The 25,120-nt window shown below is 41.8% G+C and overlaps 1 pseudogene; it reads right to left on the reverse strand.

The window, feature by feature from the left end:
* Positions 1–3,928: 3,928 nt before the first annotated feature.
* The window catches only part of LOC101664520, a 36,637-nt pseudogene continuing 15,445 nt past the window's right edge, over positions 3,929–25,120 (reverse strand).

The following is a 25,120-nucleotide window of genomic DNA, read 5'->3' on the forward strand; positions in this document are numbered from 1 at the left end:
GGGGGGGGGTTAGGTGCTAACTGCAAGGTCATCAAGTCAAATACAATAGCTGCTTTACAGGAGCGAGATGAGGCTGTTGGTTTCTGTAAAGGTTTATAGGTTCAGAAGTCCTATCTAGGGTCGCTGTCATCTCACGTACTTGGGACCTGTTGTCAGGAGGGACCTGACTGTGGAGAAGAGTCTCCTGTTGGATGAAGTGGAAGGGCAGCGAAAAAGAGGAAGCTCGTCAAGGAGATGGATTGACACAGTGGCTGCAACACTGGGCTCAAACATAAGCCCAATCGGGAGGATGGCACGGGAGCAGATCGTATTTCATTCTGTTGTACGTGCGATCGGATGGCACCTAACAAGAACAACCACAGTGAGTTGGGATTGACTTGATGTCCATCAGGTTTATCACCTCGGACCACCTCACACCGTTCCTAGCTAAATTTCTAATAAAGATACAGTTCAAACATTTCTGGTCTACTCCCTTTATCGTGTTCATTTGCTTACCTACATTAGTTATTCTTTTAACTTACTCATCTTGCATGCCCAGGGTCTGACACTTAGCCAACCAACCAACCAACTAACCAGTTGCCTTTAATTTGACTACATAAATTGTACCCCATATGTAGACACATATTAGCAGCCGAGCACTTAACTATTGTGCCACTAGGGGTCATTTTGGCATATCAGTCTCATTGTGAGGTTCCATGGAGCTAGTTCTGACTCATGGGAACCCGATGGACAACAGTTCAAATGCTGCAGACCCAATCGATCTGATGCCTGAACCCATTGTTGCAACCACTGTGTCATTCCATCTGGTTGAGGCTCCCTTATAGAAGGTCCACCCTGGGGTTCCACCACATCTGGCTACACTCCTTTCCCATTAATACAAAACATGGCCTAGTTGCCCCAGCTAGGCAATACCTCCCCAGCTGTTCCTGATCCACTCCATTCACTCTGCCCGGGCCCTCCTCCAAACACACTGGCTTATCACAACTTCCACTTTTAAAAAATGATGGAAACATTTTAAAAAGATAACATAAGCCTCTTTTTCTCCTCTCTCTCCTCCGAAGGGACTCAGAAACAAATAGTTCTTTGTCTGAACCCACAATGGCCCTTGAAGGTGACTGTCTCTATGGTTTGACCCACCCTGTGATCTCTAATGCCTGGCTACAGTCCTTAGTTCTTGATGATGCAATCCTTAAATGGTTCCAGGATTGTCTACTCCAATGTTTGGTAGGTCTCTCTTCTTCCCCTGGTTAGATGTTAGTTGAAGGCATGAAGGCATTTAGTTTAATTCAAACTAAAAAACTCACTGCTAGCTGAGTCAATTCTGGATCATGGAGCTTTTAGGAGAGGGTAGGATTAGCTCTATGGTCTCCTACACTGTAGATGTTTACAGGATTAGAAAGCCTCGTCTTTCTCTCGAGGGATAGCTGGCGAATTCCAACTGTTGACCTCGTGGTTAGTAGCCCAAAGTATAATCCACTATACCACCAAGGCTCAATTAGAACGCTAATGAAGCTGAGCACACTTGAGTATTCAGTTAATGCCTAAAGAGGGAAACTGGATTAAACTAACTGAAGTCCAAAGGCTTTCACAAACACAGAAAGCATGTCCATAGTATGCCTGCTTTGATGTCACAAAGGGGAGTGATGGTAAAGTCGATGGCAGTGGATTTTCTTAACAGGATAATCTAGATGACATTGATGGCCAAATCAGGACTGTGACTCAGGCCCTGCCTCTGGACACCTGTAGTTCGGAATAAATCACTCACCTTTTATACAAAGCGTTTAGCACTGGCGTTTCAAGAAGAAACCAGGGAGACTCTTTAGATTTGAAACAGTCTCTTTTGTAAACCCTGCGCACTGCCGAGCACCTGGTGTGTCCTTAATAAACGCCTGTTAAGGACAAAATGTTAACATGAGACTGCCCTTGCCCCCACCATGGACTGCATGGAGAAGGGGCCGCACATGTCAGTAAAGCAAAGATTGTCTTCATTTTCTGTTTCTTTGTATTCTTCCGAAAGGGAGAGAGATGGTAATAAATCATCTTCCAAATGGCTCTTCTGAAAATTATAGGGATCATTTTAATATGCCAGTGTGGACCCAGTTGTTCTTTTTTGAAAGACAAATGAAAGGACAGATATTTGAACACAGAACACAGAATACTGGCTGCTGTGTCCTGCCCTCCGAGTCCTCGGCTAGGAGCAAGAGTTAACGTTGTCTGATGCTCCCAAGTAACATTCTCTTCCCTACTCACACCAAAATCACACCTCTCTAATTAATCACCACCTGAGATGTCTTTGTACAGTTCACAGTCTTGAAATCATGTGCTTGATGCATGTGAGTGGAGGGTGGTACAAAATACATGGACAGTTAGATCCTTGTGATCTTTCACAGGCCTTTCTCTAATGTTTTATGCGTCTTCTCCACCCACGTTTTGTCTTTCCTTATTATTTTCCAATTTGGAAAAGAAATGCCTATGTATTTAGAGAGCAGCTGCCACACATGTCTTATTCATTGCACACCACTGTTCTGTTTCTCCAGCACTCTGACTGCAGATCTCAGTGATCACACAGGTAATGGGGCACTTGGGATTTCTGGCATAAAACTAGCTGTGTCCCCATAGCACTTCCCTCTGGATCCCGCAGCCTCCTGCCGTTATATTCAGTTTGTTTGTATCAGTTGGCATTTCTTCTTCTATTTCATGCGTTCATCCTGACCTTGCCCAAGGGACACCCCCATGTTCTCAGAGACATAGAATATATTCTCCTCCCACCCCCACCCCCCCAAGACCCTAAAGGATCTGCTTCTGCTTCCGCACATATTGGGCATAGGACTAATGGAGCAACTGTTGACAGCCTGATGTATCATTTTTAACACCACCAAGGAAAGCAATAACTAGACACACACATGAGGACAACAAGAATATTTTGTTGTAAGCTTGCAAATTATTTACATCAGAAGATTCTTCCACTAGTTTCCTAGACACGTATAGTAAAGCTTCATTTAAAAAGACCCAGGCCAGACGCTGCTTTCGCTGGGGGAGTGGGGGCAATAGGAAGAGATTAGCCCTTCCCCTAATACAGGAGTGGGGGAAAGGCACCTGTGGTGGAGACTGCATCTTTTAATGCTGCCGAACCTTTTGGTGAAGGTGAAGGGGGCTTGTTGAAAACATTGCTATGAGCAGATGGACCCCTGAAACCATCTGCTATAAAGCAACTGAATGTTCAATGATGCATTACGGAATTATTTAGCTCTCAAAGAGCCTGAAAGTAGTTAGTAATGATGGCATCTGTACCGAGAGCAAACAACCTATTTATATATGATCTATTACTTCATAAACTGCTTGGAGACCCTAATTTCTTAAAGAAGCAGCAGTCTTCTTGGATGCAGGTATAAACATTTTACGGACAAAGAAAACTTTATAAGACCATTTTAAAATTAGTATTTCCTTTCCTCCTTTGACTCCTCCATGGAGTCCGCTTTTTCCATGCCCCCAATTATAGTGTAGCTGATTAAGATAATTTGGCACCACTTGAGGCCAGAAGAAATCAGACATCTTTTTAGTTTCCCAAAATTATATTGTCTGGATCTTTGAAATTCTTCTACACATTAATTTTTTTTTCAAATTAAGTTTTCATTATAAAAATAATATTAAGAAAAATAGAAAAACAGGAATAGATAAATAGAAAAAAGTCACTTAACATTTCCCAATCCAAAGCATTTGTTTGGTGTAATTTATTCAAATCTTTTTTGTGTAATTTCTTCAAATCTTTTTTTTTAACATCTTTATTAATACAGTATTTATGTGTCTTCCCTCTGTCAAACCCTGAGCCAATTTCTTTCCCCCGGCTGCCTGGGGAGGTGCAGGGAAAGCAACATACAGGGCAGACAAGAAGTGGGACAGAGAACTATGGGAGGTGAAGAAGGCTCCTTCACATGGCGAAGAGGAGGAGGAAGGCCACCATCAGGCAGAAAAGCCCCCTGGCCTCCGAGAGGGCAAAGCCCGGGATGGCGTAGGAGAAGAGCTGCTGCTTCAGAGAAGGGCATAACCAAGGATGAGACTCCCAAACTAAGTCCCAATGCCAGCTCCAGAGCCCCCAGTGAACTTGGCGGCTGGGTCAAGGTCCCTTGGGACGGTGCTGGTTTGGAAGCTGCGACTAGGGACGAGTGAGGTCAGGGAACGTGGGGCTGTCAAGCTGCTGAAGCGCTCGTCTGTCAGTGTCTAGGGCTATTTCTGCACCAGCACAGTGCTCGGCTCAGCAGCTGGGAGGTGCTCCTGACCACGGAAGGGGTGGAGACGAATATGGCGCAGGTGTATATTTTTAAGGGATGAGGGGCAGTAGCAGGCGAGCAGGAGCTGGGGCGGGCGCAAAGACTGGGGTGAGCGCATGCAAAATTAAGGCCTTAAAAGCATCAGTGCGAGGTCAGGTGCCCCACGCGCGTGCGCAGCGCAAAGCAGGCAGCGAGGCCCCAAGGCCTTACCTGCTCCTAGTGCCTCTTCAAATCTTTTGATGTAATTTGGTGTCATTTCTTCAAATCTTTTTTCTTTTGGTGTAATTTCTTCAAATCTTTTTTTCTATATTTAGTTTTTAAAAACTTAACAGAATTCAAAAAGTCTGCAAAAATTGAGTATATGCTCCCTGATTTTGGGATTTACAACTTGATAGCATCTTCCCATTTATGCACAGTATCCTAGAAATAACTAAAACTTAAACTGATACATCTATGCAATGGAATACTTCTTAGTAATAAAAAGAGAACAAGCAATTTTTTTTTTACTCAAACCAGATAATTATTATGATGCATTTAATTTAAAATAATAATCTATAATAAAAAATGATCATTGAAATTCCATGTATTATAAATTAGGTGGCAGAGGGGAGGAGAAAAACAAAATCCTACGCCTCTCAAAAAAATTCTTCAATATTTTGAGTTACTCATCATACTTTTGTTTTTAATTTTTAATCACTTTATTGGGAGCTCTTACACATATCATAAGAATTCCTAGTTCAATCACATCAAGCAGTATTGCACAATTGCTACCACAATCAGTTTCAAAACCTTCTCTTTCTTCTTGAACTCCTTGATAACAGCTCCCTTTCATTCCTCCCCCCCACCCTACTCCTCAGGAATCCTTATTATTATTATTTTTCTTATAATAAATTTTTTACCATATCTTACACTATCCAATATATCCATTCACATAAAATCCTATTGTTCAATTCCATCAAGTGGGTTTATACAGTCATCAATGCTATCAGCTGCCCCCCTCTTCCCGTACCCCCAGAGAACCATTACTCCTGTTACTGTTTCTGAAGCATCATCTATCTTGGCTTTCATGAACTGAAACATCTTAAATATACAAATGAACATACACAACTCTCACATGATTAATGAGGTAAAACAAAAATCATAAGAGTAAGGGGAGGAAATATTGAAGAACTAGAGAATAATTATGTTAGCTATTAATATAAGTATACCCCATGAACTGGCTATTGAGGTAGTTAGTTTATTGTGCAGACCTGGCCATTAAACACATGTGTGGTTAATTGAAGGGCAGGGAGATAAATGGCTCAGTGAGCTTCCCCTTTCTAGTTCTCGGGTCCCTTGCTTTCTGATGGTCAGACCAGGGTGCAGCTACCTTAGCCAGTTCCCTGCTTCAGCTGGCAAGGCTCACTTCCTGCAAGACATTCCCGAGGAGAAGCCCCAGGGACCTACCCAGATACATCCCTGGATGCTGGAGCAGCCATGTGGAGACCCCTGCCAGTGCTGAGATGTTTACATAGTCACTGACTTGGCTTTCCTCCTGCAGTCGGCGTCATTGTGTGTGTTTTGTAAGATAAAGGAGGACTTTATGGATTGGTGTCGGACATATGGGTTGATGTTGGACTTGTGGGCTTGGGCAGCACTGGGTTGGGATGTTTTCTTGATGTGTACTTACCATTTATATAAAACGCTCTCTTATACATGTTTCTGTGGATTTGTTTCTCTAATGTACCCAGACTAACACAGCTATATCTCACATGCACAATGCTAAGTGAAAGAAGCCAGACTTAAATGGTTACAAACTGTGTAATTGCATTCCTATGACAGTCAGGAAAAGGCTGCTTGAAAAGAGAATGGGTTAGTGGGGAAAAGTTTGACTATAAAGAAAAAACACATGAATTTTGAGGCTTATTTCTTGTGGGATGATGGAATTGTTCTGTAATTTTATTGGGTGGTTACAAGACTATGCATTACTGAAACTCATAAACCTGTATACAAAAAAGAGTTATTTTACTTTTTGGTCTATTAAAAAAGAAATTAAAATATGATTCAAAGGAGTATAGATCATAAAAGTTACAAAGTCTCAGTTTTATATTCGCTTAAGAATATACAAAGGTTAAGTTTAAAGTATTGCTATTAAGATTCCAGGTGTTTATTCCAAGTAAAACATCCATTAAGTTGTCTGTAGTCAGTGGGTGTCTACATACACAAGTTCTCTAAATAATACATGGGTCTTAGTATTATTTGTCTTCAAAAATTTTTTTAAACTTCTAGGTGTGCGGAGGCTTCCCAGTGGAGCTGCTGTGCCAGTTAAAGTCAAGGTAGAGGCCAGCTCAAAAAGTTCTAGCGACAGTTTGGACAGGGTTGGAGGTAGGTGCATTTAAAATAGTAATCTGGTCAAAGGACGTAGGACAATAAATAGGGGATTATGAGAAAGAAATTCTAAGAAATTTGAAAACTACACTGGTGAGAGAAAGGCCTGGAAATTTTCACCAAGGAAATGCCCCCCAATCACAACGAGCCACCTGCTCATTCTTCAAGGGTAGCAAAGGCTGGCTGATGGGAATTTCATCACAAAGTCTTCTCCCATCCACCCCAGAGTCCCAATCTTGCCCCTTCAGGCTTCTTTTTGTTCTCCAAACTCAAGGAACATTTAAAATGAACAGGATTTTAGTCCATTGACGATGTCAAAACTGCCTTTTTGATGCGACATAAGTTGAAGAGCACAGACTTCTTTGAGGGGGTGGGGGTTAAAGAGGTGAAAAACAAAACACTTTCAGAAATGTAGAGATCTAGGGAAGTATTCCTGGAAGTAGGCAGTACTCCCTCTTCCTGGGGTACTAGAGCAATCCAGGGTAGATATCTCAACATTATCCTGGATTATGGGCTACAGTACAAAAGTTTTTCATTGCCAATGGGTGGTGAGTAATTTTTTTTTCCTGAAAAGGAGGCAGTAGGCCAAGTAATTTTGGGAACCTATGATCTAGATGGAGTATAAATCAAAAGACAGTATCTTTCCATTTTTATATTTTTGTTTAATGGAGGTTTTTATGATTTGGTTTGCGATACTTTAAAAAACCTCATCCTTGTACATTCATTCACTGCATAATTACTTCTAGAAGACTAATATAGCCCATCACCCTTCATCTGCCTATTTGCTGTCCTGTGGTGGCTTTTGATGCACTTGCTGATGCTGGAAACTCTACTGCTGTCATGTCAAATACAAGCAGACATGAACGTGGTGGACAGGTCTCCGCAGATCTTCTAGACTAAGGCTCAGAACAAAAAGTCTGGACAATCTACTTCCCAAAAGTAGACAATACAAACTTTGGAGAGCACTTGAATATTATCCAACAGAGTGTTGGCAGAGAGCCCCTGGGGTGGGGGTGGGGGACTACATAATTGATACAACAATGTCCAAGATGGCACAGAATGGGGCAACATTTAATGTTGTCATCCATAAGTCTCCATGAATCTGAACTGACTAGACAGTACCGAACAATACTATTCTAGACTGGCAGACCTGCGGATCCAACCGTGAACAAAGCACACAAGTACACATGATGATATAGTGCTAAAGAGAAAAAGGAAGCAGAGAAGAAGAGATCAAGGGCATGGGTTTCTCTAGGAAGGTACAGTTTGAGCAAAGCCTTGGGGAAAATGAGAGCGTGAACCCTGCTGCTCTCTGGAAGCAGAGTCCATGAAAAGCCTGCAGTCCTGAGGGAGAAATGGGCTGAGGAAGTGTGCTGAGAGGCCAGAGCAGCCACAAGGAAGCACAGTGGGAAATGAGGCTAGTGAGGTAAGGTGGGGGGGGGGGCTTGTGAGAATCATGCAGAGATGTAAGGGCTTCCTTTGTCTCTAAGATGGAGAGCTAGTGGGTGTGATCAGTTAAATAATGTTCTTCCTCAAATGTCTATCCCTTAGCCCAGCATCTGGGGTTATTACTTAATATGGCAAAAGAAACTTGCATAGGTCATTAAGAATTTTGAGATGCAGCATCCCCTTACAGAAGGGTCAAGGGGAGGAGACGAGCCAGGCAGGGTGCAGTATATTACTGAGGAAACATACAACTTTCCTCTAGTTCTTTAATGTTTCCTCCCCCCACCCCGCACTATCATGACCCCAGTTCTACCTTACAAATCTGGCTAGCCCAGAGCATGTACAAGGTACAGATAAGAGCTGGAAACACAGGGAATCCAGGACAGATAAACCCCTCAAGACAAATATTGAGAGTATCCATACCAGGAGGTTAAGGGGAAGGTGGGGGGAGAAAGGAGGAACCGATCACAATAATCTACCTATAACCCCCTCCCAGGGGGATGGACAACAGAAAAGTGGGTAAAAGGAGACATTAGTCAGTGTAAGACATAAAAAACAATAATTTGTAAATAATCAAGGGTTCATGAGGGAGGGGAATGAGAACCTGATACCAAGGGCTCAAGTAGAAACAAGATATTTTGAAAATGATGATGGCAACAAATGTACGAATGTGCTTGACACAATGGATGGATGGATGGATTGTGATAAGAGCTGTACGAGGAGTGCCCCATAAAATGTTGGGGGGAAAAAGAATTTTGAGATAGGGAGAGATCCTTGATGATTTTGATGGGCCCAATGTGATTCCACGAGTGGTTGTGAGTGACTGAATGATATTTTGCAAATTGTAAAATTAGATGTAAAGTGTAAGAAAGATCAGACTGAGTAGAGATGTGGCTGTCAAGCAAGAGGCTGGGATGACGCAAGGCAGGAATTATGGCACAGGGAAAATCTTTAAGGCAGTGAGCACTTGACGAGGTATGAGGGCAGCCCCTAGATTCTAAGGCCTAGAAGCTGAAAGTGGATTCTTCCCTGGACCCTCTGGAAGGAACCAGCCCTGTAGACACCCTGGATTTTGCCCAAAAGATTAATTTTGAACATCTATACTCCAGAATGTAAGACAGAGCCTTTGTGCTATTTAAATGCCTGTAATTCATAGTAATTTGCTTTGCCTGTAATATAAAATTAATACACAGGCTTTTCAAGAGAAGCAGCCGCATGTTTTTACTTACCACACAGTTAAAAAGGATTAGTCTAGCTGTTGAGTATATCGCATAGCTGGGAGGGGGAATAAAAATGGAAAAACCATTAAGAAACTGGTGTACTTCATGAAGAGCTGATGATGACTTGGACCAGTGTTATACTGGTGGATAGGAAGCCCCATTCAGAGTCTACAAACATTTTGAAGTAAAAAGAATAGGATTGGATGTAGACTGTGAGAAGAAGAGAGGTATCCAGGATGACTCAATGTTTCGGCTTGATTGACAGGAAAGGGATTTACTGTTAACTACAAGGGGGCTAGAAATAGGAAGAATGAATTTGGACAAGAGAAGTTTTAGTTCTGTTTTCAACTTCCACACTAAGTCATTTTCATAACTTAGTGCGCAGCTCAAATATTGAAGGAGGAGATACAAATTTGAGAGTTGTCAATGGACATAAGGTGTTTATAGTTGTGTGATCCACTCAAATTATTTTTAAAAACATGGCTATCCAGATGTTTTCTGTTATTATGGTTGTGAGCCATCATCCCTGCTTCTTGGCAATCCCACACTTAACCCTCTCCGGTCTTGAACCATCCCCATGATCAATGGCCACTTGAATGTGAAGATGCATACAGTTTTCCCTGACTGATATCTGGACGTTGATCATGTCATTTTTCCTAGTTTATGAGATCTGTTGAAAACTTCCCCAGCACAGTGGGGCTCACATCTCCACTGACAGCTCGGAAGTGACTGAGCACGAGTTGCATTGTCTGGGAATCAAACCCAGGCCTCGTGTATGGAAGGCAAGCCACCAAAGCTTCCATATTCAAATGCTTCCAAAAAAGAACCCACTGCCATTGGAAGGATTCTAACTCACAGCAACCCTATAAACAGAGCACAACTTCCCTCGTGGGATTCTGAGATGATAACTTCTAGTGGGAGTAGAAAGTCTCATCTTTCTTCCACTGAGCAGCTGCTGGATTCGAACTGCCAACTTGGTGTTAACAGCCATAGCTCCAAACATCCATGAGTTATTTCTACTCCCCCCAAATATCAATACTCTTTTCAAACACTGGCCCAAAAGAGCGCATTCAGCTTTGAGATCATGACAATGGAAAGTCTACTTCCTCATTTCATACCCTACCTTGCAGGTTTTCCCTGTGCCATAATCCCTGTTATACATGGATCATATATTAATGGCAGGCACATGCCTAGCAGGGACATTTACTGTAAAATCACCTAGAAATTCCAACTGCTGTTGTTTTGAAGATTTGATTTCAGACACATTTTAATTACAATCATTTGTATGGTTACCTGTAGAATTACTTAGACTTAGGTATACAGATGTGACTCAGAAGATACGTTTAAACAGAATTTGCAGTGTGACAATTTGGGAAATATCACTCACTTATTCACTGCCGCTGAGTCAATTCCTACTCACAGCGACCTGTAGGACAAGGTAGCACTGCCCTGTGGGCTAAGAAAGCCTCATCTTTCTCCTTCAGAGCTGCTGGAGGTTCCTAGCAGCCTCACTCGTTGGGAGTCTAACTCATAATCCAAAGCAATAGCTTGTGCTCGGGGATCAGTATATTTTAACAAGATTTTTTCCTATTTAATACATGTTTATTAATCTGATATTTTTAGGTTAGGTTATAAAATTATTCATGTTATATGTATGTATGTCTTTCCAAAATAATACTATGAAGTGAATATTAAATTCTATAATCAAAAACATAAATAATACTCCTGGCCGAATTAATTGATGGATTTTTTTTCTGATTCTGCTGAATTTACCAAAATTAAAATGATACTTTTTTACACAATTTGAGAGCATCATCATGTTTTTTAACTAAGGTGTATCTGAGAAATTTTCTCAGCTGAGAGGTCATCTGACTTTAAAGACTATAGATTTTTCCAGACTGGGTCACATAGCTCTCAGTTGGTTAACCAAAGACCTCTTACAGCACGTCTGATAATCTCGACACTTAGTTGCCTTACATTGTGTTTGTGCTTCCAGAATTTGTATGGCTTTGATATTTCTCCTTTATGCTCTTTGCATTACTGAATGCAATGCATTTTCAAATACCACAGATTTGGTCCATAATTTTGGTTTCATTAATTTTAGTAGCACTTAAATTTGATAAGTGTTTTAAGATAATTAACATTCTTCTGTCTTTAAATACTTTCTGAAAACCATAAACAGTTACTCTTTAAATTCTATTAGAAATAAAGAATTTGCAAACTCCAATTCTCTAATTACACATACACAAAAATTGCTTTGTAAGTAAAAGGAAATTGTAAATCAGTGAAAGAGCTTATAATCCTATGTAATCAGATTTGCCCACCAACCTCAGAATCAAACCTAGAAAATCGTTTTCAAGTACAGTCTCTCTGTGTGGTGAATGTTTATTTTTGGATTTTTTGTTTGGCTTTGCATTCCTTTAAGCATGATGGTCCTGAAATACAGGCGATAAACCTAAGGGAAGTGTGTGTGTGATGGTTCACACAGGGTCCCCCAAACTACAGAGCAAAACACAGCTCTCCCCACTCCCTGAGACTGGCTCCTCTCCTCCATCTGTCAATCAATCACTAGTCAATCAAGGAGAGGGCTACAATCAGCAGCTTAATGACAGCCAGATGGCACCTGCCTTTCATGAACTGTGTTCCTAAATCAGACTCTACCTGGCTCAGTGTTCTATCCCCAGGTAATCATGAGAGGTTTTTGTATTCAGTGTAAGCTGAGGGGGCTCACACTTCTGACAGGACCCCCACCCCAGCCCCTGGGCGAAGAGATTGCGGTTCTACAGCTTCCATTGACTGGACACACAGCGTGATCTCTGATCATAAAAACAGGGACCCTCACGCCCATCGTTCCAATGTGACTAAAATATGTTGGTGTGTTAATTAGCCCTGCACAAGAGGTGGGCACATTTGAGGGGTAAATAGCCAAGCATTTCAGTTCCCACTGCTAAGAAGCAGCGCTGACATTTAAACAGGGACTGATGGGCTCGTCCTCAAGCGGGTTTACCAGCGCTTTCAACCTTGACCTGAAGGGAACACCTCTTCTGGAAGTGACAGGTAATTTAGGCTTCTTGCTAAGTTCTGGGGCTCTCTGGTGGTGAATTATGTATGGTGCTTCTATGATACAGACACCTGTCCACTGAGAGCCGAACCAAAGCTCAGAGCTTCCTCTTAAAGACCTTAGATTAGATATTAACTACCCTTTACCCCCTTGAAAAGCTGGCGTGATGTCAATCACCTCACCTTTCCTTTTTTCCCACAATTTCAGAGATCCAAGAGAGGCTGAAAATAAACTGTGCAGTGATTGATTTTATATAAAAATATCTTAAAACCCTCTACACTTCTGTTTCTTTTCATTTCTCTGGAACACCCAAAAATCCTTATACATTGGGGCAACAGCCTTCAGAATTCTGGTTTACCAATATGCACCTCCACCTCACACATATTGGGGTCTCAAAATCATTCATAACCACGTACAAATAAGTGCGATCGATTGATAACATCAGTTTCCAGTGATGTCGACAGCCAGTTAAAAAGGAGTTCTTGCATAAAAGGAAAAAACACGCAAAATTCTGTCACCCTCTACTCCTGGTGGATGCTATCATTTGAGACAGGTCCGTTAATTGTTTCAGGTCTGGGAACTAGACAAAGGGTCTTACCAGCATCACCTCTAAAGAGGGGCTGTGAAAGGACACCGTGCTTCCTAAAGTAGAGGGTCAGTGGAAACAAAGAAAACACTACACGAGATGCATTGATAGAATAGCCACAACACCGGTGTCCTGTTTTCAAAGACTGGTTCACGGTACCTTCATAAGGTGCCCGAGAACTGGAGATGCCTCCATGAGGACAAGCTAGTGTAAGATCCATAGAAAGTCGCTCTCCATCAAACGGATTTGCATCTCTTATCATTGGTGGTAAATCGTGTGATGGAAGTGAATGAGTGTCATGTTTCAGGCCACAAGGCCCTCCAGGATAAGCTTCACATTAACCCTTCACTCAGTAGGCTTTCTGATCGGCCAAACTTTAGACCAAACTTCTCTGGCAGCCTGGAAACACCTCTGTCAACTGAAATAGCTGGGGGGATGGCATACCCCGAGGATGGAAGCCTTCCCACACAGGAGCCAACCTCTCTCCGACACAAATGTTTGAGCCTGGAAATTAGCTTGCAGCTCTTTTCCATGAACTACTCAGGACAGCACAAACCTCTTAGTCTTGTTTCCTTGTTGTTGGTTGTCCCTTTCTCTGGAACCGAAAAGATACCCTGTATTTATTTAGTTATTTATTTACTTTCCAGTTGCCGCACCATTCTCAGTAGCACTGGCTCCCTTCCCAGGATATAGGCCAGGAAGCGAAAGATGATCAAGGGCAGGCAGGTCCATATCCATTAAAGATGGGATGTAAATGGAGACAATTCTCCTGAGATGAGCCCCTCCCACAGCCCTTGTGCTCCAGGTCTCTTGCCGGAGCCCAGACAGAGAATCTCATTAGAAATCTAATACAATAAAGACATGTAGATCTAAAAGGTGGGAGTGGAATGGAAATCAAATTAGCCTCATTACTTTATTCTGCACCTCACAGCGCTTCTGCCAGTGGACAATTGCATTAGACTCATGTGGAGATCAAAAGGGAAAAAAAAACACCCTGGAAATTCATTGTTTGAAGCAAGGCAAGAGTAGGGTGTGGAGAAGAACTTTGAGGTGGGTGGGGGGAGTGAGGGGCAGCAAGAGTAGAATGTCTTGACCCAAGATATAAATTTACCATATCCACCCATGGTCATGCTTTGCTTTTCTAACTCCCAAGTCCTTGTCTGGTTTGTTATGTGTTGGTTGTGGGAGACGGAGCAAGGAGGCAGAGAATGAAGGGAGAAAACGAGGGCCCCATGGCATTAGCGTTTCACTTTAGACTGCCAACTGCAAGGTCAACAGATTGAAACTCCCAACCAGCGGGAGAAGATGCACTTTTCTATCCCTGTAAAGAGTTGCAGTCTCGGAAACCCACAAAGGCAGCTTTACCTGTGGTCTAGGGTGGTTATAAGTCGAATCTACTTGATCACAGTGATTTGGTTTGGAGTTTACCTCTAACTTGGCTCTGGGGAATCAATTGAGCATTGAAGCTCTGATAACTAATTTAAATAAATGAACAAAAGTGTTGCTGGAAAGTCCTTGGGCTTCTTGAGAAAAGTTGGAACATAAAGGGAGAAAGTTTCATCAATAGAAAATGTAAACATATGAAAGTATAAACACCCCCAAACAGGCGATGGTTATATTTTTACAAGGGAGAAACTGCAACGAGGCTTTATTGTTTTTGGAAATTAAACTCCAGATAAATACATAAAAGTAAAACCAGCTGCACCACAATTCAGTCATACTACATTCATTTAATAAATACTTAAATGAGGGGTCCAAAGTGGAGGTGGACAAAAATGGGCCACACGGGTCAGAGAATAAAGATGCTCTTTCGAAAAAGACAGAAAGAAAAATCTCAGTGTTGAGATGTGTCAGAGGGTCGTTCATAGAAACCAAATGGAAGAGCTTGCAGCAGCCAACATTGAAACAGTTTAGCCAATAAAATAAAGTAGCATTGCATTACAGCCCAAATTATAAAATAAATGTCCATGAACCCCTAGTAATAAAACTAAATTGCTGAATACATTTATACATGGGATGAAAAGGGCAATATCCTGTATACTATATACCAGATATAGCGGTTCTCAACCTGTGGAAAGTGACCCCTTGGTGGTTGAACAACCCTTTCACAGGGATCGCCTAAGACCAACGGAAAACACATATTTCTGATGGTCTTAGGAATTGAGACACCGCTCCTCCATCCATCTCCAGGCAGGTCTGTTCAGATGCAGATACGTCCACATAAGAGTACCAGGTATGAACACTGTTACCCATGCTACACCATGCTTCAAGACAAAATTTCATTTATTTGTCGTTAGAAATAAATACTTCACCATATATAATTACACATTGTTTTTGTGATGAATCACTAGGCTTTAGTTATGTTCAATTTGTAACAATGAAAATACATCCTGCCTATCAGATATTTACATGACGATTCATAACAGTAGCAAAATGACAGTTATGAAGCAGCAACGAAAATAATGTTATGGTTGGGGGTCACCACCACATGAGGAACTATATGAAAGGGTCTTGGCATGAGGAAGGTTGAGAACCGCTGCTGTAGAGAAAAGTTCCAAATAACCCAGGTAGATGCTTCCACTCAAAGAGAAGAAGCCGACGTCTCCCCTCCTTAACTGTGGACGGCACGTAGTCACTCCCTTCCTAAGAGAGCACTATGAAATGGGGAGGCAGAGGAGGAATCTCATGGTGGAGCACGCTAACGACCATGACAACCTAGCCAGATGATCAAGGTCAATCATATAGAAGACAAATTGTAAGAATTCCACTCAGATTTTTACCTAAAAGAAAGTTTTATTTTACTGTGTAATTATTAATTCAACACTCTTCGCACAATAAAATGTGCACAACGCTATCTACCAATTGCTTTCATATCTCTCTGGCTTGCTTTTTCTCCCTCTCATATACTCACATAGTAATATTTAATCACTGAAATATATGAAGGCAATGCAGTTGACCCAATCATATCTTAATACCAAAGTCTATCTGGAATTCCATACAAACCATATATCTATTATAAATCATTAGATATATAGTGGTGATATACTTTGTGCAGGTGCTGTGAGCATATATTTAACCTTTGCATCACAACATGTAAGATAACACATCAATTGGTTAATCTCCAAGTAACAGGTTTAACTAGTGAGTACAGGGAATTTCAGAGAGTGTTAGAATCCTGTTCAGCAGGATTATTACTATTTAAACCAAAGTTTCGTGGAAGACAATTAACTAGAACTGGATTTTGAGTGAGTATAAAATTTGGATAGGTGAGTAAAGTGGGGAATTGAGCAAAATACAGCACAAACAGAGGTCCATGAAAGAGATAAGAAAAGGTAACAGTCAGACTTGGAGAGACTGGAGGTTCCCGGGCAAGTGTGAGCAGCTCGAGCTGGTGCTGAGGAAGAAGAAGACTTTTTTCATATATATATATGTATACATACATACATACATACATACACACACATACATACATACATACATATCATTGCATCTGGAGCTGGTGCTGAGGAAGAAGAAGACTGTTTCATATATATACATACATACATACATACATACATACATACATACATACATATCATTGCATCTGGAGCTGGTGCTGAGGAAGAAGAAGACTTTTTTCATATATACATACATACATACATACATATCATTGCATCTGGAGCTGGTGCTGAGGAAGAAGAAGACTTTTTTCATATATATATATAAATGATATACATATCATTGCAACTATACAGAGCACACTCTACACCAATTTAGCAATTTCTACATATACAATTCAGTGACATTGATTGTATACCATACTTAAAATTACACAACCATCTTTGATCTGTTTTTTAATTATTCTTCCTTCATTAACATGAACTCCCTGCACCCCTAAGCAACCTATCTGACCTTTCCAGTTGCATTTAGGACTAAGAAGTTTTGATGATTTTATACAAAATAAACTAAACCAGACCTATTGAAATTGGCCTATTGTTAAACTTCACAAAAAGAGTGAAATTGAGGCAGAAATTTGTGGCTAAGAGGGAAGGGGGACATTGAGTTTGGACAAAGGACGCACAAGAAATCTCTGGAAGTGAATGAGTGAGCCGCTGAGCCCTGATATATTTGACAGCCGTTAGCTGGACACATGGCAACTTTGTAGGACAGAGGAGAGCTGTCCCGTAAGGGTTCTTTATGGAAGTTGGCTCTCACGGAGCAGCTGGTGCTTCAACCTCTGTCTCCTTAGCAACAAGGTACTTAACAACCGCACCACCAGGGATCATGCTTTTGAAAAAGCAAGGAATGCGCAATGATACTTTGAGGATCAGTCAAATATTAACATGGTAGCATACTGAGTCTTTAGTTGAGTCATGCATAAACCAAATATTTTCCTAGAACAGAATCTTACAATGCTAAGTGCACCATGACCTTCCACAGGCCACCACCAGTGGTAGTGGCGAGAGAAGAGTGGTCTGGTTCCCATAAAGTATGCCTGTCCCTTTTGAAGACCAATTCAGCAATCTGTTTAAAGGGCTTGTTGGTGTGGTGGCCCGATGGCCACCTCAGTATGGTCTAGTATAATGTGGGGCTTCAGGTGGGTGGATTACCAGGATGCTAGCCAGGAGGGCATCACTTTACTTGAGATACAGCAGTGGCTCAAGCAGAGAGGGGTGGTGGTAATCCACACTCTTAACTTCCTCCTGGTTTGAATGTGAGTGGGCATCACCGCAATCACTCCAAAACTGGTGATCCACTTTCCTGACATCCTGGGAAGAAATATCTTGGGAGTCAACTAGAAGCCACTGCTAGAACCTGAGCTTGGAAGGAGTCCCAGAGCTCCTGGGGGCATTGACTTGGTGGCACAGGGTGGAGGGTTGGGAAATGTCTTTGGACATCGACCACACTGGACCAGCCTGACTTTGGGCAACATGCCTGGTCTCAGGTAAGACAGATGGGCATTGAAATTTCATGAAAAACACTCCAATGGGGGTGGGTGGAAAGGAGATGTGAGGTGCTGGTTTAGGGTAGGGGCACCTTTACTTTGATCTAAAGATAATAGACTGAAAATGTGTAACTATCTTTTTTTAAACTTGGTTTTACAACAACAACAACAAAAGAGCACTATTGATTTCATAGTGGATTTTTGTGTGTCCCACTTCTGTCCTGCAGAGGGCATTAATTTAACTGCAAACAGAGTGAGCTTTTGTTGGGTTTCACAAAGACATTGGAATCTAAGCAGGAAGGGGTGGAGCCACTCATACAGTTTGGATGAAGGTCACACAAGAAATCTCTCCATGTGCACGAGGGCAGGTGACTGTCAACAACCATCTTGACACAAGGATGGGAACCACCTGAAGATGCAGGTCAGGCATGAAAGAGAACGGGAGAGAGCTCAGAGTCGGCCAGAAAAGGGAGCTGATCTCCCATCAAACTGAGCCTGAGGTTTTCGTTAGCGCTGGACTTTTTAAATTACACGAACTGGTGCTACCTTTAAGTCAGTATAAAATAGACTTTGTTTGCAAGTGACTTAGAGTTCCTTGTGAATTAGATGGCGTTACACAAAGCCAAAAGATAATAACAAGAAGATGGCTACGCATTCTATCAGAACTCTGAACACCAGAGAGAGACCACCGAGGGTCCTTTGCTTAGAGATGCGGAACATAATCAGAAGGACTTAAGTAGTGTTATTCTAAAGGTCCTTGTACCTTCCCTAAAGTGCCATCCACTAGTGTTTGTTAAGTAAACTCTTCATAGGCCATGTCTAGCTTTCCCGACTCTCCCCAGGATTCAGTGACTGTGTCCTATTGTGCCATTGAAAGAAATATTACCTTTCCTTTTTCTTAAATTACCCCAGATTTACTTATTCTCTTCCATACAGATTATAGTCTCTCAGATTTCTGGATCTACGGTAAGCAGCTTTCAATTCCTTCTTGACATTCACTCCCTAGGCAACCCCCTTACCTAGAGACTTCCTGCTAATAAAAGGCATATGATGAACGTGATGGAATTCCATTTCTGTCATTAGGTTACAAAGGACTATGCATTCTGTCTGGCTGAGCTCTTTCTCTACAAAGAAAGAAACCTCAAAATTGTAAACTATAATGGGGGGAAAATAATTTTAAAATGTTGTGTTCTACCTTTTAAACCATAATAATATGGCCAATAATTGGTGTGGGTATCAGTTCATTTAAATGGTTAAGAAAACAAGCCCAGAAGCCAAGCATTCAAGGTTCAAATGCAATTTCTTCCTTCATTTAATATGTGACCTTGACCATGTTATTTAATCCTTGTATGCGTCATTCTCTCTACCAATAAAATCGGGTCAATGGTATGACTGGCATATAGGGCTAGGTGGCTGTTAGATGTTGTTGAGCCCGTTTTAGTTCCGAGTGGCCCTACATGCAACACACCGAAACAGTGTTCAGTTCTAGCTCGTCACCAGTTGTTGGGTCTGCGCCCGGGATTGCAGCCACGGCGTCAATTCATCTTGTGGAGGGCCGTCCTCTTTCGGAATTGCCTTCCATGTTACCGAGACTGCTGCCCTTGTCCAGTGACAGGTCTGGCCTGAGAATGTGTCCAAATTACTTGTCACCATCCTTACTTCTAAGGAGCATGCTGGCTGCATTCTTCCAAGGCAGATTTGTTGGTTCTTCTGACAGCCCTGGTACATTCATGATTCTTTGCCAGCATTATAATTCAAATGCACCAATTCTTCTCCCGTCTTCCTTATTCTAAAGACTATTGGAGTGTGTGTATATGCATCTATCTATACCTGTATATCGATAGCTATAGAATGATGTTGACATAACAAACAACATCAATAAATAAAACTTGATAAACAAGAATGTCTGTTCCATTATCATTTGATTTTCTTTAATTCTGCAAATGAAAAGATCACCTCTGTTGCATAATCCAGTATCTACATTTTATCATACCTTACGATTGTCCCTAAGGGATAGGCAATTGACTAAAAATGCATTTCTCAATGTTTTCTTCTGCCTTTTCCCTGTGCCCCTCCCCCCCTGCCATCCCCAAACACACACACCAAAAGCATATGTGTCACTCAGCTCGTACAACTGGCTGTCTTTTAACTTCTGAACTGAACTTCTGAAAGAGTTTAAAGGGGAGATGAACTGACAAGGAGATTTGCTTGTCTCAAAGCTCGGCTGTGCCTGCCTTTAATTAAAAATGGTATTGATTTTTCTCTGCTCTAATGATAGGCACTCGTCTGCCCTCCTGATGTTAGCTGCTGACAGCTTAAGTATGAAACAAAGGGCATTTATTCAGCACTTAATGTGAAATTATGACTGATTAAAAAGTGATTTATCATGAGAACTACATCTGTATAGGCTTGGGTGTTTTTTTTTAAAGCTCACTCTAACAAGAGCTTGGAAAGAGTAGTTGGATAATTGGAAAACACTGCTCCTCTTATCTAGCTCATTTTTCCTCCCCTAGTTTCAGCACAAAATAAAAAACAGTTCTCATTGAACCCATGACCAAAATACAGGGCAGGGAAAAGAATTCCAAAAGTCAAACTAGTGCCCAAAGGTCAAAGGGAAAGTCGTCAAGTTGCTTCTAGGGAGCAAAATACTTAGTCCTAGTGCCACCTGTCTCCCTTCTCTTTCCTACTTCAGGTAGTGGGGAAATTGACCCTACATCTGGTTGCAGAAGGCTGCACCACCAGAAGATACAGTAGGAAGAACTGAGAAGCAAGTAAGGAATTTATGCCCACGGGATGTAGTCAATTAAACTGTCATGAGTTTGACTCTTTCCTAGGTATGAGAAGGCCAGCCTGTCGTCCTCCCTGAGCGTCTCTGTTTTAATCAGTGACTGACTGTGTGTCTTGGTGGAACCTAAGGATTATACAAAGAGTTAACATGCATGGCTTCAAATGAACCATTTGGAAATTCAAGTTCACCCAGAAGTAGTGTGATGAAAGGCTTAGTTATCTATGTCTCAAAAATCAGCCAATGAGAATCCTGCAAAGCACAGTTATACTATGATGGGCTGGAATCCACTCGATAGCAGCTGCTACTAGTACAGGTATGTTTCTGTGATTAAGAAAACAGGCTCCGAGTCAGATTCTTCTAGTTCAAATATCATTTTTTATGCATTTGATATGTAACCTTGACCATATTACTTATCTTCCTATACCTCCATTTCTCGGTGGAAAAAATGAGCTTAATAGTATCACCAGCACATGGGATTGTAGAAACATTAAAACAACTATAATGGAATGACATTTGATGCATAATAAAGATCCAGAAAGATGAATACATTTTATGAGAGATAAGGCCCTATAATAAGATGTATCTTGATTTTTGAGATATTAGCAGATGAAGAACACAGACATCTCAGAGTAGATGAAATATAGTGGATCCATTTTTAAAAATAATACCTGCTGATTTACAACATGTACTCCAGGCAGAAAATAAAGAGATGAGCATTACTTGTAAACTTTTATAAAATGCCATAACAAAACAGTAAAAGTTGATATATTTTTTACTCTTAGCTCTATTATTTCCTTTTATCTTCAAGTGGTATGACACAGTACCCAGTGGTAGCTGTGGACGTCAGAAAGCCCTGGTCCTCACCCGCTCTGTCACTTAGCAGGTTCCTGATTCCCTTCCTTCCTTCCTCACAGGCTCAGCTTCCTCATCCACATTGGTGGATAGTGGATACTCCCCGAAGCAAGCAACCTTGACATGCGGTTTGAGCAAAGCCTGGACACATATACAAAAATATTTTAAAATGATATCAGCATAGGGCCATGGGAACTTTAGTGAACTACATTATACTTCATTGTTCAGAATTCGACAGAGGCTTTGCGCAGGGTAGCATCGTGAAGGAGGGAAAGGTGAGCATCACAATGTTTTTGCTTTTGTTGTTGCAGGGTAGTGGGGAGAGATAAGGCTTCCACCGGTTGTCAGTCAGGCCTGCCTCATAGGGTGCTTGTCAAAAGTTAAATGACAGAAAGTATGTAGCACAGTGAACACGGGGATTGCCTTGAAGTGTACTGCATTCTCTTTGTTTTACACTTGAAGCAGAAATCCACAGGTTGATGACTTGCTGAATTTCCAAGTGTCTGAGAGGTTATTAGCAACAGAGCATATAGAAAAACCCAGGTCTTATAAACGACAAACAAGAGTTCCTCCACTATATCATACAAATGTGGTAACTTGGCTTTTTAGCATTAATATAATGGTGTAAAAGGTAAGTTGCTTTATTAATTACTTGCATAGTGTTTATCAAAGCAGCATTAAATATATATTAAAATTTGGCACGGGTTTCTGGTAATAATTTGTATAGTATGTGTCTAGATTTCTTGGAACTAAACCCCTAATCTGGTTGCTTCTGAATTATTGTTACCCTAGAATTTGCAAGACTGTATTTCTTTACAAAAGTTTTAAGCTTTGTCTTTCTCCAGCAGAGTGGGTGGAGGGTTTTAACTGCCAACCTTGCAGTTAGGAGCTCAATGCCTAACCCACGTTGCCAAAGAATAATAGGATCCTGAAATTAACAGAAACATTGTAAATGATCAGATCTAAAACTAAAAGGCTCCCTGAGAGAAGAAAGCATGACGCTAAGACTAGTTCAGTGTTTACCCAAATGGGCAAACCCACCCCTCATTGGGATAATCTGGGATGTGGCGGGGCGGACGGGGGCTGCGAAAGCAGATACATTGACTTTATTCTGGATTTGGGGCTATACGACAAGTTTTTCATTGCCAAGGTGCACTGGTGATTTTTTTTTTTTCCTGAAAAGGGAGTGGTAGGCCAAATATGTCTGGGAACCTCTGGACTGGAGGATGGACTATAGGAGAGGGAGAAAAGAAAAGCCCAAAGTTTGAGAAGCTATCAGAAGTAGAACATTATGTCTGGAGATTACTAAGAGATACAGTCTTATGAAAAAAAAAATCCAGAAAATGGAAAGCAATCCAGGAATAAAATGATAAGGGAAATTGTATTAACTGATTCCCAAATATTTATAATACACCTACATTGTCCTAGCCAGGAGCCCTAGTGGCACAGTGGGCTCCCCGTTGAGCTGCTAACTGCGAGGCCAGCAGTTCAAACCCACCTGCAGGAACCCAAGACGAGGCTGTCTGTGTCTGCAGAAGCACAGCCTCACAGACCCCCAGAGAGTTCCAGTCCAGAGAGTTTGGTCCTCCTTACGTTTTATGTCCCAAGCTTCTACGATGTCACTAAGCAAAATAGACAGAGCACCCTGTCTGCAAGGTGCTCAGAATGCAGCAGGTGAGAGAGACAATAGACAGAGTGAATATGTAAACTATATAGACCATAGACCAGGTTAGGGTGGCAGGGATTGGTATGATCACCAGGAAGATTTTTAGGAAATGACTCTACGCTCATAAAGGAATGAAATAATCAGCCAAGCATATATCTAAATAAAAATATTGCAGCCATGGAAGATGACTAACAACTGTGGAAGAATGCCTGGCATGTTGTGATCTGAACACAACCGGCCAGGAGGCAGGAAGTAGGAGATGAGTCCAGTTAGGTAATGGGGGCCCAGATAACATAAGACCGTGTAGACCCTGGAGGGTGGTGGCTTTCACTCTGATTAGTTTGCGCAGGAGAACTAGAAGCAGAAAGACCAGCAAGGAGGTTATTGTGCACTGACGTCATCATGACTAGGATGCTATCAGTGAAGCAGGTGAGAGATGGTCAGCTGCTACCTGTGCAGACACATGTCGTGCACCAGCCATTGGAGTGACATTTAACCGCATACACGTGCACGGGGTAGAAAGGAAGGAGAGGCTTGTTCGTAAGAAGGCCAAGAAGTGGGGTTGGCATCAGTCTGCAGCAGCGCTGCAGCCATGTCTCAGCGCAGCATCATGACTGCAGTCTTGGAGCCTCAGCATAGCTGGCAATCCCCAGCAATGGCCTGGTTGATGCCTGTGGGATGACCTTGGGCTACAACCCCTCTGCTCCAGCCATTATTTCCAGATCAGATCAGGCTACCCCAGTCTGCTCAGGAAGTACAGCAAGCCCCAAAAGAGACAATTGCATGTGCAAGTTTGCAAACCTTGATGCTTTGGCCCTAACAGAGAACCCCGGGGTTACTTTGACATATGTGTATCAAATACAAACATATAAGCTATACAAGGGGGCTTCAGGAAGTTATTAGAAAAATCCTATTAGCTTTCAATTCCACTTTTAAGCCCCTTCATATATACCATACATAATATGGTGCTTGCATAATGTCCAAACCATATGATGTTATTATGTCACAGGCTGCTAACTATAAAGTGGCCAGTTCGAAACCTCCTGCTGCTCTGTAGAAGGGAAGGCTTTCTGTTCCTGTAAAAAGTTACTCTCTCAGAACCTCAGAGGCTCTTCTACCCTGCCTATAGGGTTGCTATGGGTCAGAGTCAGCGTGATGGCAATGAGATAAAGGGGGAGGAGCACTAGACGACACATACCTGTATTTTAGGAGTCAAGCCAATGTCCCCCAAACTGGATGGGATGTAAGAGAAAAGAAAACAATCAATAATCATCGCAAGATTTTGGACCTGCGCTCCTGATATTATGGAATTGCCATAAATTAAGAGGGAAAACTGTAGGTGGAGCAGATTCAGCTGGGAGGAGCTATTCAAGTCTTTACTTGGGAGCACATTAAGTTTGAGATTCAAGCAATTCAAATTAGATATTCAAAAGGAGAGTCTGACTAGGTTGCTGGATATTCAAGTCTTAGATTCAAAGCATGTTATAGAGTGGGCGCTAATGTGAGAGTTATTATATGCAAACAGTATGTTAAGCCATGAGGCTGGGTGAGAGCATCAAATAAGGGAAGGTGTAACATTAACTAACTAACTAACTAACTAACTAACTAACTAACTAACTAAATAAATGTCATCCCAACATTTAGTGGGTGGGCTGAATGAGAAAAACTCTCCAAGAAGACTATATACAATCTACCAATAAGGGAGTGGAAAACCATAAGGTTGTCAAGAAAGCTATGTGTAAGGTTTGCAGCAGCCTCTCCCTCTGAAGTAGGGGAACTAGTTCTTCTTCAGGACTAGGATCCTAGTCTGGACGCTCTGCTGAAATCTGTTCCCTCTGTGTGGCCCTGCTGGCTTTGAAATACCAGTGACATAGTGTTCAGCTTGACAGCAATGCATAGCAAGCACCACAGTAGGACAAACTGACAGACAAGTGGTGGACCC

The sequence above is a fragment of the Echinops telfairi genome, unplaced genomic scaffold, assembly GCF_000313985.2.
Source record: "Echinops telfairi isolate 266 unplaced genomic scaffold, ASM31398v2 ScPeMD7_7424;HRSCAF=8462, whole genome shotgun sequence".
Classification (NCBI taxonomy): Eukaryota; Metazoa; Chordata; class Mammalia; order Afrosoricida; family Tenrecidae; genus Echinops; species Echinops telfairi.